This window comes from Protopterus annectens, chromosome 3.part0 (genome assembly GCF_019279795.1).
Source record: "Protopterus annectens isolate FY-2018-M chromosome 3.part0, PAN1.0, whole genome shotgun sequence".
NCBI lineage: Eukaryota > Metazoa > Chordata > Ceratodontiformes > Protopteridae > Protopterus > Protopterus annectens.
This window is the reverse complement of record NC_056731.1, coordinates 571,598,853-571,612,698: the sequence shown is the minus strand read 5'-3', so window position 1 is coordinate 571,612,698 and position 13,846 is coordinate 571,598,853.

Genomic DNA, 13,846 nt, shown 5'->3' with positions numbered 1-13,846 from the left:
CGTTATTTGTTTCATTGTCACAAATCATTGGAAAGTAATTCTGTATAATAATTGCAATCATTAACTGAAGCTATAATTTTGTTTTTAATTACATTTTATATTGAATATATATATATATATATATATATATATATATATATATATATATATATATATATATTTATTATTGTATTATGCTTAACCCCCTTTGGAATAGGAATAGTATTGTTCGTTATTATGAAGGTATGTTTCATGTTCACTTCCATCTGTTAATTAGTGTCAACCAATATTTGATGAGAAGTCATTCCCTCTTTTTGGCTAATTTCGTATTATGAATGTATTTTCTTTTGACGTTATTTGTTTCATTGTCACAAATCATTGGAAAGTAATTCTGTATAATAATTGCAATCATTAACTGAAGCTATAATTTTGTTTTTAATTACATTTTGTATTGAATATATATATATGGGGCGGCCACGGTGGTGCAGTGGCTAGCATTGCTGCCTCACAGCAAGAGGTTCTCCGGTTCGATCCTCGGCTGGGGTGCCTTCTGTGCGGAGTCTGCATGTACTCCCTGTGGTCGCGTGGGTTTCCTCCGGGTGCTCCGGTTTCCTCCCACATCCCAAAGACATGCTGTAGGTGGATTGGACACTCTAAATTGGCCCTAGATGTGCGTGTGAGTGTGCCTTCTGTGGAAGGTTGGGCGCCGGGCTGGCAACTCGACACCGTAAAACTCCACTGCCATTCCATGTGCGGACAAGGTGATCCGCTGTGGCGACCCCTAACCGGGAAAAAGCCGAAAGAAGAAGAAGATTGAATATATATGTATATATATATATATATATATACACATATATATATTAGATTTAGTGCTTTACAATGGAAACTATTGTCTTATATTCTAGTTACCTGACATTTAGCTGATTGTCAATGGTATTTTTAAACCTATCATATTCGATGATCGAAGTTATACCTGCATCCCTAGTTGCGTTCTATAATGAGTACACTTTTTAACTTAGCAATTCATTACAGAAGTTATTGCTAGATGTTCAATATAGCTCTGAACTCCCTAAAACAGTATAAAACTTGTTGGAAAGTTTCTTGCATTAGTGTGCTTGATGTTTAGTAACCTACAATCATTAGTCATTAGATGTTCAATATAGCTCTGAACTCCCTAAAACAGTATAAAACTTGTTGGAAAGTTTCTTGCATTAGTGTGCTTGATGTTTAGTAACCTACAATCATTAGTCAAAGAATCGCTTGATTGGTCATTTGCTCTGCTTATCAATTTACAATTGACAGTTCCTCCATTAGAAAGACCAATGATGATCTTCTTTTGGAAGACCTAATTTACATATGTTACGATAGCTGAATACAACATGGTTGGTGTCCTAACTTCACCCAATACGAATCATTGCTATGTTGTTTTTACTGAAGTTTTTTGATTGGATGATCTAGTAATGAATGTTTTTAACTAGCAAGAAATGTTTCTATTGGTTATATTGTCTTAGAAATGACTATGATTGGATATTCTTTATATTTAAGTGATTACAGATAAATGTAATTTTACGATCTGTTGAAGGCTAATTTAGCTGAAAGCGCTTATCATTCTATTATGATTTTTATGCATTAAAGGTGTGTTTTACATATAGTGCCTGCCTTATTGAAGTCTTATAATTAACAATAATCAAGCCGTGGTGTCTTGCTGTAGATTTTACTTTGCTTTAAAAATAAAATTGGCTTGTGTTATGGGATGTATAAATTCTGTTTCCATATTAATGAACTTACAAAAAATGCAGTTATAACAGGGACTGTCCCCTTGTTAAATGTATGTTGCTCTTCATTTTTACCAAAATCTTTATAGCATAGAAGTTGTTTAAGAGTCTTCTCTTTCTTATATATAAAATAAGGCTTTTCTCCTACTATTTTCCTAACATTAACATCAGAACTAAGAACAGTCCAATTTCTTTTAATTATGGGCTGAATCTGTCTAGAATGTCTGTTGTACTTCATCATATATCCTAGTTTATTAAATCCAGCTTCTCTCACAGAGCTATTATTCTGGGCAGTATTGCCTTCTCTAAGTAAATATGGTTTTGCCACACTAGGCCTTTCAGAGCTAACATATTCTGCAAGTTTTTTAGGTTGTAACAAAGTATTTTAGTACATTAAGCTTTCTAACAAATTAGGCTTAGTTAATTATATTAATTATTGCATAATTATATAATATGTTTATGAGTTATGTTATGTGATTGGCTATGAGCCTTTCTCCCCAGGCCTCCGCTGTAAATTGGCTTTGTTCCAAGTCGGACTTTCCTGGTTAACAAATGTTAAATAAAAATAAATTCTGTGGTTTTAATGTATTGATTCATTCTTTAAAAAGAGTTTCAACTCAAAATTTTGATGTAATAAACCCTGTTTTATATGGATGGTCATGCTGTGCCTTCTGTTACTGGATTTAATTTCATGTTGGTTTACCAGTACGTTTAGCTGTTCCACACCTGCTTCTTGGATATTGTTTGCTTGCTTTGTTGGTGAGAATAGCACATCCTTAACCTGTTTTAAACAACCAGCCTGTGAGAAGGAATTTTACTAACCGCTAAGATGAGTGGATTATCTGTAAAGAAAATGTTAACTGTTGGTGAGAACTCTCTTTTGCTTCTTTTTCAATCTGCCACTTTTGAGAATCTGAATGTGATTCTAAAAGAGAAGAATGCTTACATAAAATGCATGAACTTGAACTGTTGGTTCAGAAGTATAAGAGACTGCAGTGGCAGAGACTTTCATTCTCAGCTTATTTAGAGATGGGCATTATGCCTAGAGGGCTGAGAATAACCAAAATGCTGATCTATGGGAACAAATATCCCACTCTCTAAAGAAATGACAGGAACATAATCTACATACCAGTATGGAATGTATGAGGATTATGAATGACTTTTTCACAGAAATAGAGCATGAATTATGCACTAAGATAGACACTGTTGAAAATGAAATTGTTACCTGTACTGAGTTTGAGAGGCTTACACAACAGTAGTAAAATGTGTTAGATAAGCTTGATGAGTCTGAGAGTAAACTAGTCTCTACTAAGAAACGAAAGCTGATTAAAGACATATCTGACTTTCAAAATGGCCAAGTTTTCTCTTGGCTGAGAGAGGAAACTGTGAGGGCTCGTATTTCATCAACTATAAGTGCAAATCAAGCAAATGTTCAGCCACACCAATCTAGAAGAGTGGGCTCTTCTGCTACAAGTAATACGGCATTAATTAATGAACAGGAAGGAGATGCTATGCATATATGGGAAGCTGTTACAGCTTTAGACTCTTTTGCAAGTGAATCTACAGGTCAAGAAGTGCTGGCTGATAGAAATCATACTGCTGAGGCTCATAACAGCAGTATTACTGCAACTGAGACAACTAATAGTTTTTTAGGTGAAACAAATCTGAAAATAAGCCTACAGCTTCCAATACAGGGGCAGCAGAGGGGGAGAGAGACCGAAGCAGGCAAAGAGGAACACCACAAAGGAAAGACTTGGGGGCGAGACTGAAGGTAGGCTCTATAACAAGAAGCAGAAAGACTTAACAGGACATACTGTTGTTAACTTATCTGGTTTTGAATTTTCTGAAATGGAACTGAGATTACTAGACAAAGGTTTAACTTTTATTCCATCTGGTAATGACTTATTGGATGATAGCATTACAGAGTTAAGAATGTTTGTCAGGAATTTAGATTTGAAAATGTCATTTGGGAACAATAATGCCAGTACTGAAAATGCCTTAAAAAGAAGTACTTTCTTGCTTAATAGTACAGCAACTGTTACAGCCTTTTTCAGTTATGTGAGAATGATGTCTATAATCTGCTTTTTAATGGAAAATCATCCATTTTTTATAACATGAATGTTAGTGAAAGAAAAGTATTAATGGATTTAGTTAAAAGGACTGACATTATACTGAAACCAGCCGATAAAGGTGGGAAAACAGTCATATTTCATGTACAACAATATCAAGAACTGATGTATGAATTCTTAAATAACTGTGCAACATTTAAGGTTATAAATTTTATTGTGCTGAATAGAATGATTTATAAGATTAGAACTGAATTGTATGACTATTTGATGCAACTAGCGATTACTCCTGAACAGTATAATTATTTTTATATAGAACATCCTGTTTGCCCTGTCATATATGGGTTGCCCAAACTTCATAAGAACTTGCTTCACCCCCAATGAGACCCATAGTCTCAGGAAAACAATGGGTGAATACAGCAATCTCAAAATATTTAGACCAGCAACTTAAACCTTTATTGAAACATAGTACGTCTTATATAAAAGACACTGATGAAGTTTTAGAGTCACTGAGAAGGTTTTTGGATATAAATATAGGTTCATAGGTTCATAGGTTCATACTAGGCTATCTGCCCAAGGGCATTTATAAGCCTAGCCCATAGTTATGTGGCTTTCGCCACCCCTTTAGTTTGAATAAAAACTATGCCTATCATTTTTCTGTGCCTCTGTCAAGCAGTGACACTGAAGTAATCCCTGGGGTATATCTGCGATCTCCCATCCATTGGTCAAGATTCCTCTTGAACAAGGCCAGCGAGGTGCTCTGCCTCACATGTACCGGGATTTTGTTCCACACAAATGTACTGTTTGTAACTATGGATATTAAGTCCTTATTTACTGTCATTCCTAACAATATAGGTATTGAATATGTTAGAGAATTTCTAGTTAAGCACTGTACTTTTAAAGCAAACAAAATTTCACTTCTCTGCTCTCTACTGGAGATTGTTTTGCAAAATAATGTTTTCATGTTTGGGGATGATGTGTATTATCAGATTTTAGGAGTAGCTATGGACACACCTGTAACCAAAAGCTATGCTAACATAATATTGGCTAGATGGGAAGACTATACTATTTTTGATTCTAATAAAAATGAATACTACAATAGTGCTTTATTGCATTACAAACACTTTGTAGATGACATGATATTGTTGTGGAGAGGTAGTAGGGAGGCATTGGAGCTATTTGTTGAACATCTACAAAATAGCACCAGCTTCCTTAAGTTTGAAATGCCTTGTTCAGTAGAGGAAATCACCTTTTCGGATGTTAAACTGATGAATATTGATGGTAGAATCCACACATCTATATATAAGAAAGAAGTGCAAGCAACTAGGTATGTACATAAATCCAGTATGCACCCCACCCACATTTATAAAGGTGTAGTGAAAAGTTAATTCTTGAGAGCCATTATGCTAAATACTACTAAAGAGGAGTTTGCAGCTGAAATTAATACAATGACACAGGACTTTTTGGCAAGATGTTGTAATAGATATTTATTAACTATGAATGCAGAATATGTTAGATCTGAAAGGCCTAGTGTGGCCAAACCATATTTACTTAGAGAAGGCAATACTGCCCAGAATAATAGCTCTGTGAGAGAAACTGGATTTAATAAACTAGGATATATGATGAAGTACAACAGTCATTCTAGAAAGATTCAGTCCATAATTAAAAGAAATTGGACTGTTCTTAGTTCTGATGTTAATGTTAGGAAAATAGTAGGAGAAAGGCCTTATTTTGCATATAAGAAAGAGAAGAATCTTAAACAACTTCTCTGCTATAAAGATTTTGGTAAAAATGAAGAGCAACATATATTTAACAAGGGGACAGTCCCTGTTATAACTGCATTTTTTGTAAGTTCATTAATATGGAAACAGAATTTATACATCAAATAACACAAGCCGATTTTATTTTTAAGGCATCTGGGACATGCAATAGTCAAAATTTAGTTTATTTGGCTAATTATGAGAAATGTTTATGTTTTTGTAATGGCAAAACCAACTGCAAATTCAAGGAGAGAATTGCCTCCCATTTATCTGACATAAGAAGAGGGGTTGAGACAAATGCACTTAGCAAGCATATTTTACACTGTAGAAATGAGCATGCTTTTAAATTTAGGATACTACAGAGATTTTGCAAGAATAAGAGGGGAGGGGACATTGTGAATGCCACAGAGAGAGCAGAATACAAATGAATAAACTTTTTTTAGATCTGATGTCTACCGAGGGCTTAATAAAACTAACAGTATTAAACCTATTTTAAATTAAAACAAGCATATGTCAGTTAGAACAATATATTTGTTTTATGAAGTTTTTTTAGGTTGTAATGAAGTATTTTAGTATATTAAGTTTTGTAACAAAGTAGGCTTAGTTACTTATATTAATTATTGCATAATTATATAATGTGTTTATGAGTGATGTCATGTGATTGGCTGGCGTTGTATATTTATTCTGTGGTTTTAATGTATTGATTCATTCTTGAAAAAGAGTTTCAGCTCAAAAGCTTGCTGTAATAAACCCTGTTTTATATGGATGGTCATGCTGTGCCTTTTGTTACTGGCTTCTAATACCATGACAGGAATGGACCCCATTCCTAAGTCAAAGTATGATTAAAGTTCAAGAAATTTGTATTGGTTCAATCTTTAATGTCAGCCAGAAGTGCTGTTCGCAGCACCCGCAATGTACCCAGTAAGGACTCCTTCTGTAATTCATACCAAGTTACATGTACCATTAACATATTTAAGTACAACTGTAAATTATTTTTTATAAGACCTGTTACTCCTACTACTACTACTGGAACTGTCTGGGTATCTGTCTTCCCCATTGCCTTAGTTTCTGCTAATCCTGGTATTTTGTGACTTTTTGTCTCTCTGTACGTAAGACACTATAGTCTTATATATATTTCAATAATCAGTGCTACTTTTGACTTCCTTTCATGGACTACTATATCTAGTTTTATTGCATCTGTTTTTTGAACTGTCTGTAATGGATGATCCCATATGATATAAATTTCAGTTTCTATGATGCTTTGTGGCTCATATTTCCAGTGATTTTCAGTTACTTCAGTAATATAATTTTTGAACAATTCCCAATTCAATAGTCATGCCACATTATTATGTCTTTCAGTATACAGTCCTTCTGCCATTAATATATCACTTATATATCGCTTAAAAACCTCAGCTTTGGCCGGCTAAGAACTTGTTGTATTCAACTGGACATATAAGAGAATTTAAGTACCTTTATCTGCTCTTTTTTTTTTCAAAAAAATACAGTATTTAAATTGATTTTAACTGTGTGGAAGGAATATTAACTGAACTGGAAGTTTTGACTCTGTTCTTCAGTTAGTGCTGCTTGAATTTTATTATTTGTTAGTAATTGCAGGTGTGGGGGTAGCCACATTCTTTGATTTCCTGTCCTTGCCTATTTAAGTGGTACAGTGTGAAATATTTCTGCTTAAAAACCTCAGCTTTGGCTGGCTAAGAACTTATTGTATTCAACTGGACGTACAAGAGAATTTAAGTACCTTTATCTGCTCTTTTTTTTCAAAAAAAATACAGTATTTAAATTGATTTTAACTGTGTGGAAGGAATATTAACTGAACTGGAAGTTTTGACTCTGCTCTTCAGTTAGTGCTGCTTGAATTTTATTATTTGTTAGTAATTGCAGGTGTGGGGGTAGTCACATTCTTTGATTTCCTGTCCTTGCCTATTTAAGTGGTACAGTGTGAAATATTTTCTGCTTAAAAACCTCAGCTTTGGCCGGCTAAGAACTTGTTGTATTCAACTGGACGTATAAGAGAATTTAAGTACCTTTATCTGCTCTTTTTTTTTCAAAAAATACAGTATTTAAATTGATTTTAACTGTGTGGAAGGAATATTAACTGAACTGGAAGTTTTGACTCTGCTCTTCAGTTAGTGCTACTTGAATTTTATTATTTGTTAGTAATTGCAGGTGTGGGGGTAGCCACATTCTTTGATTTCCTGTCCTTGCCTATTTAAGTGGTACAGTGTGAAATATTTTCTGCTTAAAAACCTCAGCTTTGGCCGGCTAAGAACTTGTTGTATTCAACTGGACGTATAAGAGAATTTAAGTACCTTTATCTGCTCTTTTTTTTTTTTCAAAAAATACAGTATTTAAATTGATTTTAACTGTGTGGAAGGAATATTAACTGAACTGGAAGTTTTCACTCTGCTCTTCAGTTAGTGCTGCTTGAATTTTATTATTTGTTAGTAATTGCAGGTGTGGGGGTAGCCACATTCTTTGATTTCCTGTCCTTGCCTATTTAAGTGGTACAATGTGAAATATTTTCTGCTGAAAAACCTCAGCTTTGGCTGGCTAAGAACTTGTTGTATTCAACTGGATGTATAAGAGAATTTAAGTACCTTTATCTGCTCTTTTTTTTTTCAAAAAAATACAGTATTTAAATTGATTTTAACTGTGTGGAAGGAATACTAACTGAACTGGAAGTTTTGACTCTGCTCTTCAGTTAGTGCTGCTTGAATTTTATTATTTGTTAGTAATTGCAGGTGTGGGGTAGTCACATTCTTTGATTTCCTGTCCTTGCCTATTTAAGTGGTACAGTGTGAAATATTTTCTGCTTAAAAACCTCAGCTTTGGCTGGCTAAGAACTTGTTGTATTCAACTGGACGTATAAGAGAATTTAAGTACCTTTATCTGCTCTTTTTTTTTTCAAAAAATACAGTATTTAAATTGATTTTAACTGTGTGGAAGGAATATTAACTGAACTGGAAGTTTTGACTCTGCTCTTCAGTTAGTGCTGCTTGAATTTTATTATTTGTTAGTAATTGCAGGTGTGGGGGTAGCCACATTCTTTGATTTCCTGTCCTTGCCTATTTAAGTGGTACAGTGTAAAATATTTTCTGCTTAAAAACCTCAGCTTTGGCTGGCTAAGAACTTGTTGTATTCAACTGGACGTATAAGAGAATTTAAGTACCTTTATCTGCTCTTTTTTTTCAAAAAAATACAGTATTTAAATTGATTTTAACTGTGTGGAAGGAATATTAACTGAACTGGAAGTTTTGACTCTGCTCTTCAGTTAGTGCTGCTTGAATTTTATTATTTGTTAGTAATTGCAGGTGTGGGGTAGCCACATTCTTTGATTTCCTGTCCTTGCCTATTTAAGTGGTACAGTGTGAAATATTTTCTGCTTAAAAACCTCAGCTTTTGCCGGCTAAGAACTTGTTGTATTCAACTGGACGTATAAGAGAATTTAACTACCTTTATCTGCTCTTTTTGTTTTCAAAAAATACAGTATTTAAATTGATTTTAACTGTGTGGAAGGAATATTAACTGAACTGGAAGTTTTGACTCTGCTCTTCAGTTAGTGCTGCTTGAATTTTATTATTTCTTAGTAATTGCAGGTGTGGGGGTAGCCACATTCTTTGATTTCCTGTCCTTGCCTATTTAAGTGGTACAGTGTGAAATATTTTCTGCTTAAAAACCTCAGCTTTGGCTTGCTAAGAACTTGTTATATTCAACTGGACGTATAAGAGAATTTAAGTACCTTTATCTGCTCTTTTTTTTTCAAAAAATACAGTATTTAAATTGATTTTAACTGTGTGGAAGGAATATTAACTGAACTGGAAGTTTTGACTCTGCTCTTCAGTTAGTGCTGCTTGAATTTTATTATTTGTTAGTAATTGCAGGTGTGGGGGTAGCCACGTTCTTTGATTTCCTGTCCTTGCCTGTTTAAGTGGTACAGTGCAAAATATTTTCTGCTTAAAAACCTCAGCTTTGGCCGGCTAAGAACTTGTTCTATTCAACTGGACGTATAATAGAATTTAAGTACCTTTATCTGCACTTTTTTTTTCAAAAAAATACAGTATTTAAATTGATTTTAACTGTGTGGAAGGAATATTAACTGAACTGGAAGTTTTCACTCTGCTCTTCAGTTAGTGCTGCTTGAATTTTATTATCTGTTAGTAATTGCAGGTGTGGGGGTTGCCACGTTCTTTGTTTTCCTGTCCTTGCCTATTTAAGTGGTACAGTGTGAAATATTTTCTGCTTAAAAACCTCAGCTTTTGCCGGCTAAGAACTTGTTGTATTCAACTGGACGTATAAGAGAATTTAAGTACCTTTATCTGCTCTTTTTGTTTTCCAAAAATACAGTATTTAAATTGATTTGAACTGTGTGGAAGGAATATTAACTGAACTGGAAGTTTTGACTCTGCTCTTCAGTTAGTGCTGCTTGAATTTTATTATTTGTTAGTAATTGCAGGTGTGTGCAGAATTTAAGTACCTTTATCTGCTCTTTTTTTTTTTCAAAAAAATACAGTATTTAAATTGATTTTTACTGTGTGGAAGGAATATTAACTGAACTGGAAGTTTTCACTCTGCTCTGTTTTTGTTTTGGTGTTAATCTTAGTGGCCTTGCAACTGCCCGCCCCTCTTGTAAATTTGTGTTTGGATACTCCTTCTGGGCCCATCTCATTTGTTCACTCAACTGAGTGCAGTGAGATCATATTCTGATTTCAGGCACTCCTACTGTGTACAAAGAGAGCATCTGGGAAACAGAAAAAAAAATTTAGCTTGTTTTCTGCCTTTCCTGTTAAGTGGTATAGACTATTTGTAGGCTTTTGAGCCCCCAAGCCCTTCTGTGTTGGAGGGGAAGCCTTCTAGCTTACTTTTTTTCTTATAACTAGCCAGTTTTCTAGTTTCAGCACTCAAATCTGTTTCTTTGATCTCAGCACTTGTTCAGAAAAAAAAATTCATCTTCTTTTACTGTACTTGTGTTTCTATCTACTTTTTTTTTACTTTTGCATCATCTTAAAAGTACTCAATTGTATTTATTACTGCTTGGTGTAACTCATTCTAAGCTTTTTGGTTTAAACACTTGGGCTTCGGACCAGTTGTTTTGCACTGAGAGGGTTTGTGGTCTGCACTGTAGTGGCAGAACAGGTAGCTTACATCCTTCTAGGTTGGGAACTGCTGATTGAGGGCTCAGTGCCTGTTATTCTAAAAGTGTATTAATTCTGGTTTAAGCACTTGGGCTTTCAGGTCAGTTATTTTACATTAAGAGGATTCGTGGTCTGCACTCTTGTGGGAGGAGAGGCTGGACTCTGCCCTTCTGAGCTGGGAATTTCTGGTTAAAGGCTTATAGTGCATGCATATCTGAACTGCTTCTTACTGAAGTTGGTGCGCCTTGTTTGCTGTGGCATAGACTGGATTTTGGCCTGCTGTATCTAGCTTTGTTTGTGTAACTTGAGCACTAATCCAGGCATTCTCTAAAGTATTCAATTGTATTTATTACTGCTTGGTAGTAACTTGATTATAGTGTAGCTATCATTCTAAGTCTTTTGGATTAAGCACTTGGGCTTCAGACCAGTTGTTTTACATTAGGAAGGTTTGTGGCATGCACTGTGGTGGCAGGACAGGTAGCTTTCATCCTTCTAAGTTGGGAACTGCTGATTGAGAGCCCAGTGTCTGTTATTCTTAAAGTGTATTAGTTCTGGTTTAAGCACTTGGGTTTAAGGCCAGTTATTTTACATTAAGAAGGTTCATGGTCTGCACTCTTGTGGGAGAAGAGGCTGGACTCTGCCCTTCTGAGCTGGGCATTTCTGGTTAAAGGTTTATAGTGCCTGAATATTTGAAGTGTATCTTACTGAAATTGGTACACCTTGTTTGCTGTAGCATAGACTAGATCCAGGCCTGCTGAATCTAGCTTTGTTTATATGCTTGTTGTTTGTTTGCTTGTTATTTCCCTGGAATGCTAATTCCACCTAATACGTGGCTTCTCAGCACTTCTGTGGATCACTAGTGATATCTGCATTGCTTACTGCACTTATTTCCTTGTTTCACTTGAAAGAAAGTTACTGTTTGTCGTTTTCGCATTTAAGTTACCTGTAACACATTGCACTTAAGTTACCTGGCACTTGCTCACTAAAGCAATTATATAAGTCAGCACTAAAAATTAAAAGCACTACACCCTCACTCCCCACTGGCCCTTGTTTTCAATTATTAAGGAATTCCCAATATTATTCTAGCATGTCCAAAGGTTAGTTGTCAATCTCCTCTCCGGTCCAGCTGGTGAATCTGGGAATCTTGAGGCAATGTTACAACTGCCTCATGTACACAGACAACCCTCTCCTCCTCCCAACAAATTCCAACCCATGTGAGAGATGCAACCATATAGCCAAACTGTAGGCTAAGCTCTCTCAACTCAGTACTGGCATAACCAGTCAGGAGGAGAAGGAAACCACACCCACTTCAATTCCAGTCTCACATAGACCTACCATGACAGCAAATCAAACACATAATCACACAAAAACATACTCAGAGGCTCTAAATAAAGATCTGCCTAAGCAGCAGAGACCTCCAAAGCACACACCCAAGCAACCGCTACCCCAAAACAAAGCACGTGCAACACATATCTCACAAAGCCAGTGTGCCGAACAGTCACAACCCTTAAGACTAAACAACACACCTGATACACTTGTAATAGGTGACTCTATCGTCAGGCACACTGACGTCCCGCTCACCAGGCTGAACAAGGAGAGGGTCATGGTGAGCAGCCTGCCGGGTGCTAGGATCCGCCACATAACACAAGCACTCAGGTCACTCCAAGGCAAGTACAAATATGGCTCAGTCATTGTCCATGCTGGTGTGAATGACCTGAGATGTACCTCCCTGGACTACATGAAAAGAGACATAAAGGAGCTCTCTGAGCATGTAGCCCAGGCCGGTATGACCCTGACCTTGAGTAGCATCTTACCCTCACCAAGAATGATGCCACAGTATGAAGACAAGATGATCAATTTCAACAATTGGCTTAAGTACTGGTGTCATTCAAAGGGGATCCAATGCCTGTCAGCTTGGGATGATATGCTCAACAAGCCATGATGCTTCGCTAGGGGCGGCTTGCGCCTGTCACCCCTGGGCTTTTGGATATTGGCAAAGGCTCTTGCTACCCCCATAGTGCCTTTTTTAGGCAAGGCTCAAAAAACAAACCCATCTCCATCGGTATCACAAGGGATAAGAAACTAAGAGTAATGCTACTCAATGCCAGAAGTCTAAACCTCAAGATGCACGCACTCGAAACTCTCCTTAGCATGGAGAACATCGATATCTGTGCAGTAACAGAAACCTGGTTCAGGGCTCCCGAGAGCACCCCATCACTACCAGGTTATACCTCATACCATGCTTTTCGGCCCCAAAACTTGGATCGAACCACAAAAGGAGGGGGAGTATCGATATTCATCAAAGATACCCACATCTCCAGGTTGGTGGCAAAGCACGAAGCATCAGAGACTATCCATGTGCAACTAACAGTGGGTAAAACTGCCTTCCAGTTTATAGCCTGCTACAGACCACCCTCCCAAACCCAGGAACCCCACTCGGCCTTCCTGAGAACACTGGAAAATATGAAGGTCTCTCCAAACACCATTATATTGGGTGACTTCAACTACCCAAACATAGACTGGGAACATTACTCTAGCTCCAACACCCTAGCCCAAAGATTCCTAGAATTTATAAACTCAAATGCTAAGGAACAACTTGTTACCACTCCCACAAGAGGGGAAAACATACTGGACCTGATCATCACCAACATGGGGACTCTGTGCTCCAGACCAGAAGTGTATCCGTCACTGGTAAGATCAGACCATAAACTAATCTCACTGGATATTCACATCCCGACCCCACCCCCTGCCCAGAAAACCACAGTGAAAAACTTCTCTTAAGCAAATTTCACACTCCTCAAAGCCGAGGTGGAATCCTTCAAAGCCCCCGGGCCTGTGGAAAATACGGCCCAGACCGTAGAATCCTTTATAAACACATTCTATGAACACCTTCAGGAATGCATGGTTCATGCGATCCCAAATAAAACCAAGACCCAATCCTCCAAAGGCAGACGTCCTGTCTGGTGGACCCCAGCCATAAACAAACTATACAATAGAAGGAGGAAGCTACTAAATGATAGAGCAAAATCCCAAAAAGGGAAGGCATCACTGATCAGTATTAGCAAAAAACTACGGGCACTCATAAAATTGTCTAAGGCCAGCTTCGAGAGAAAAAT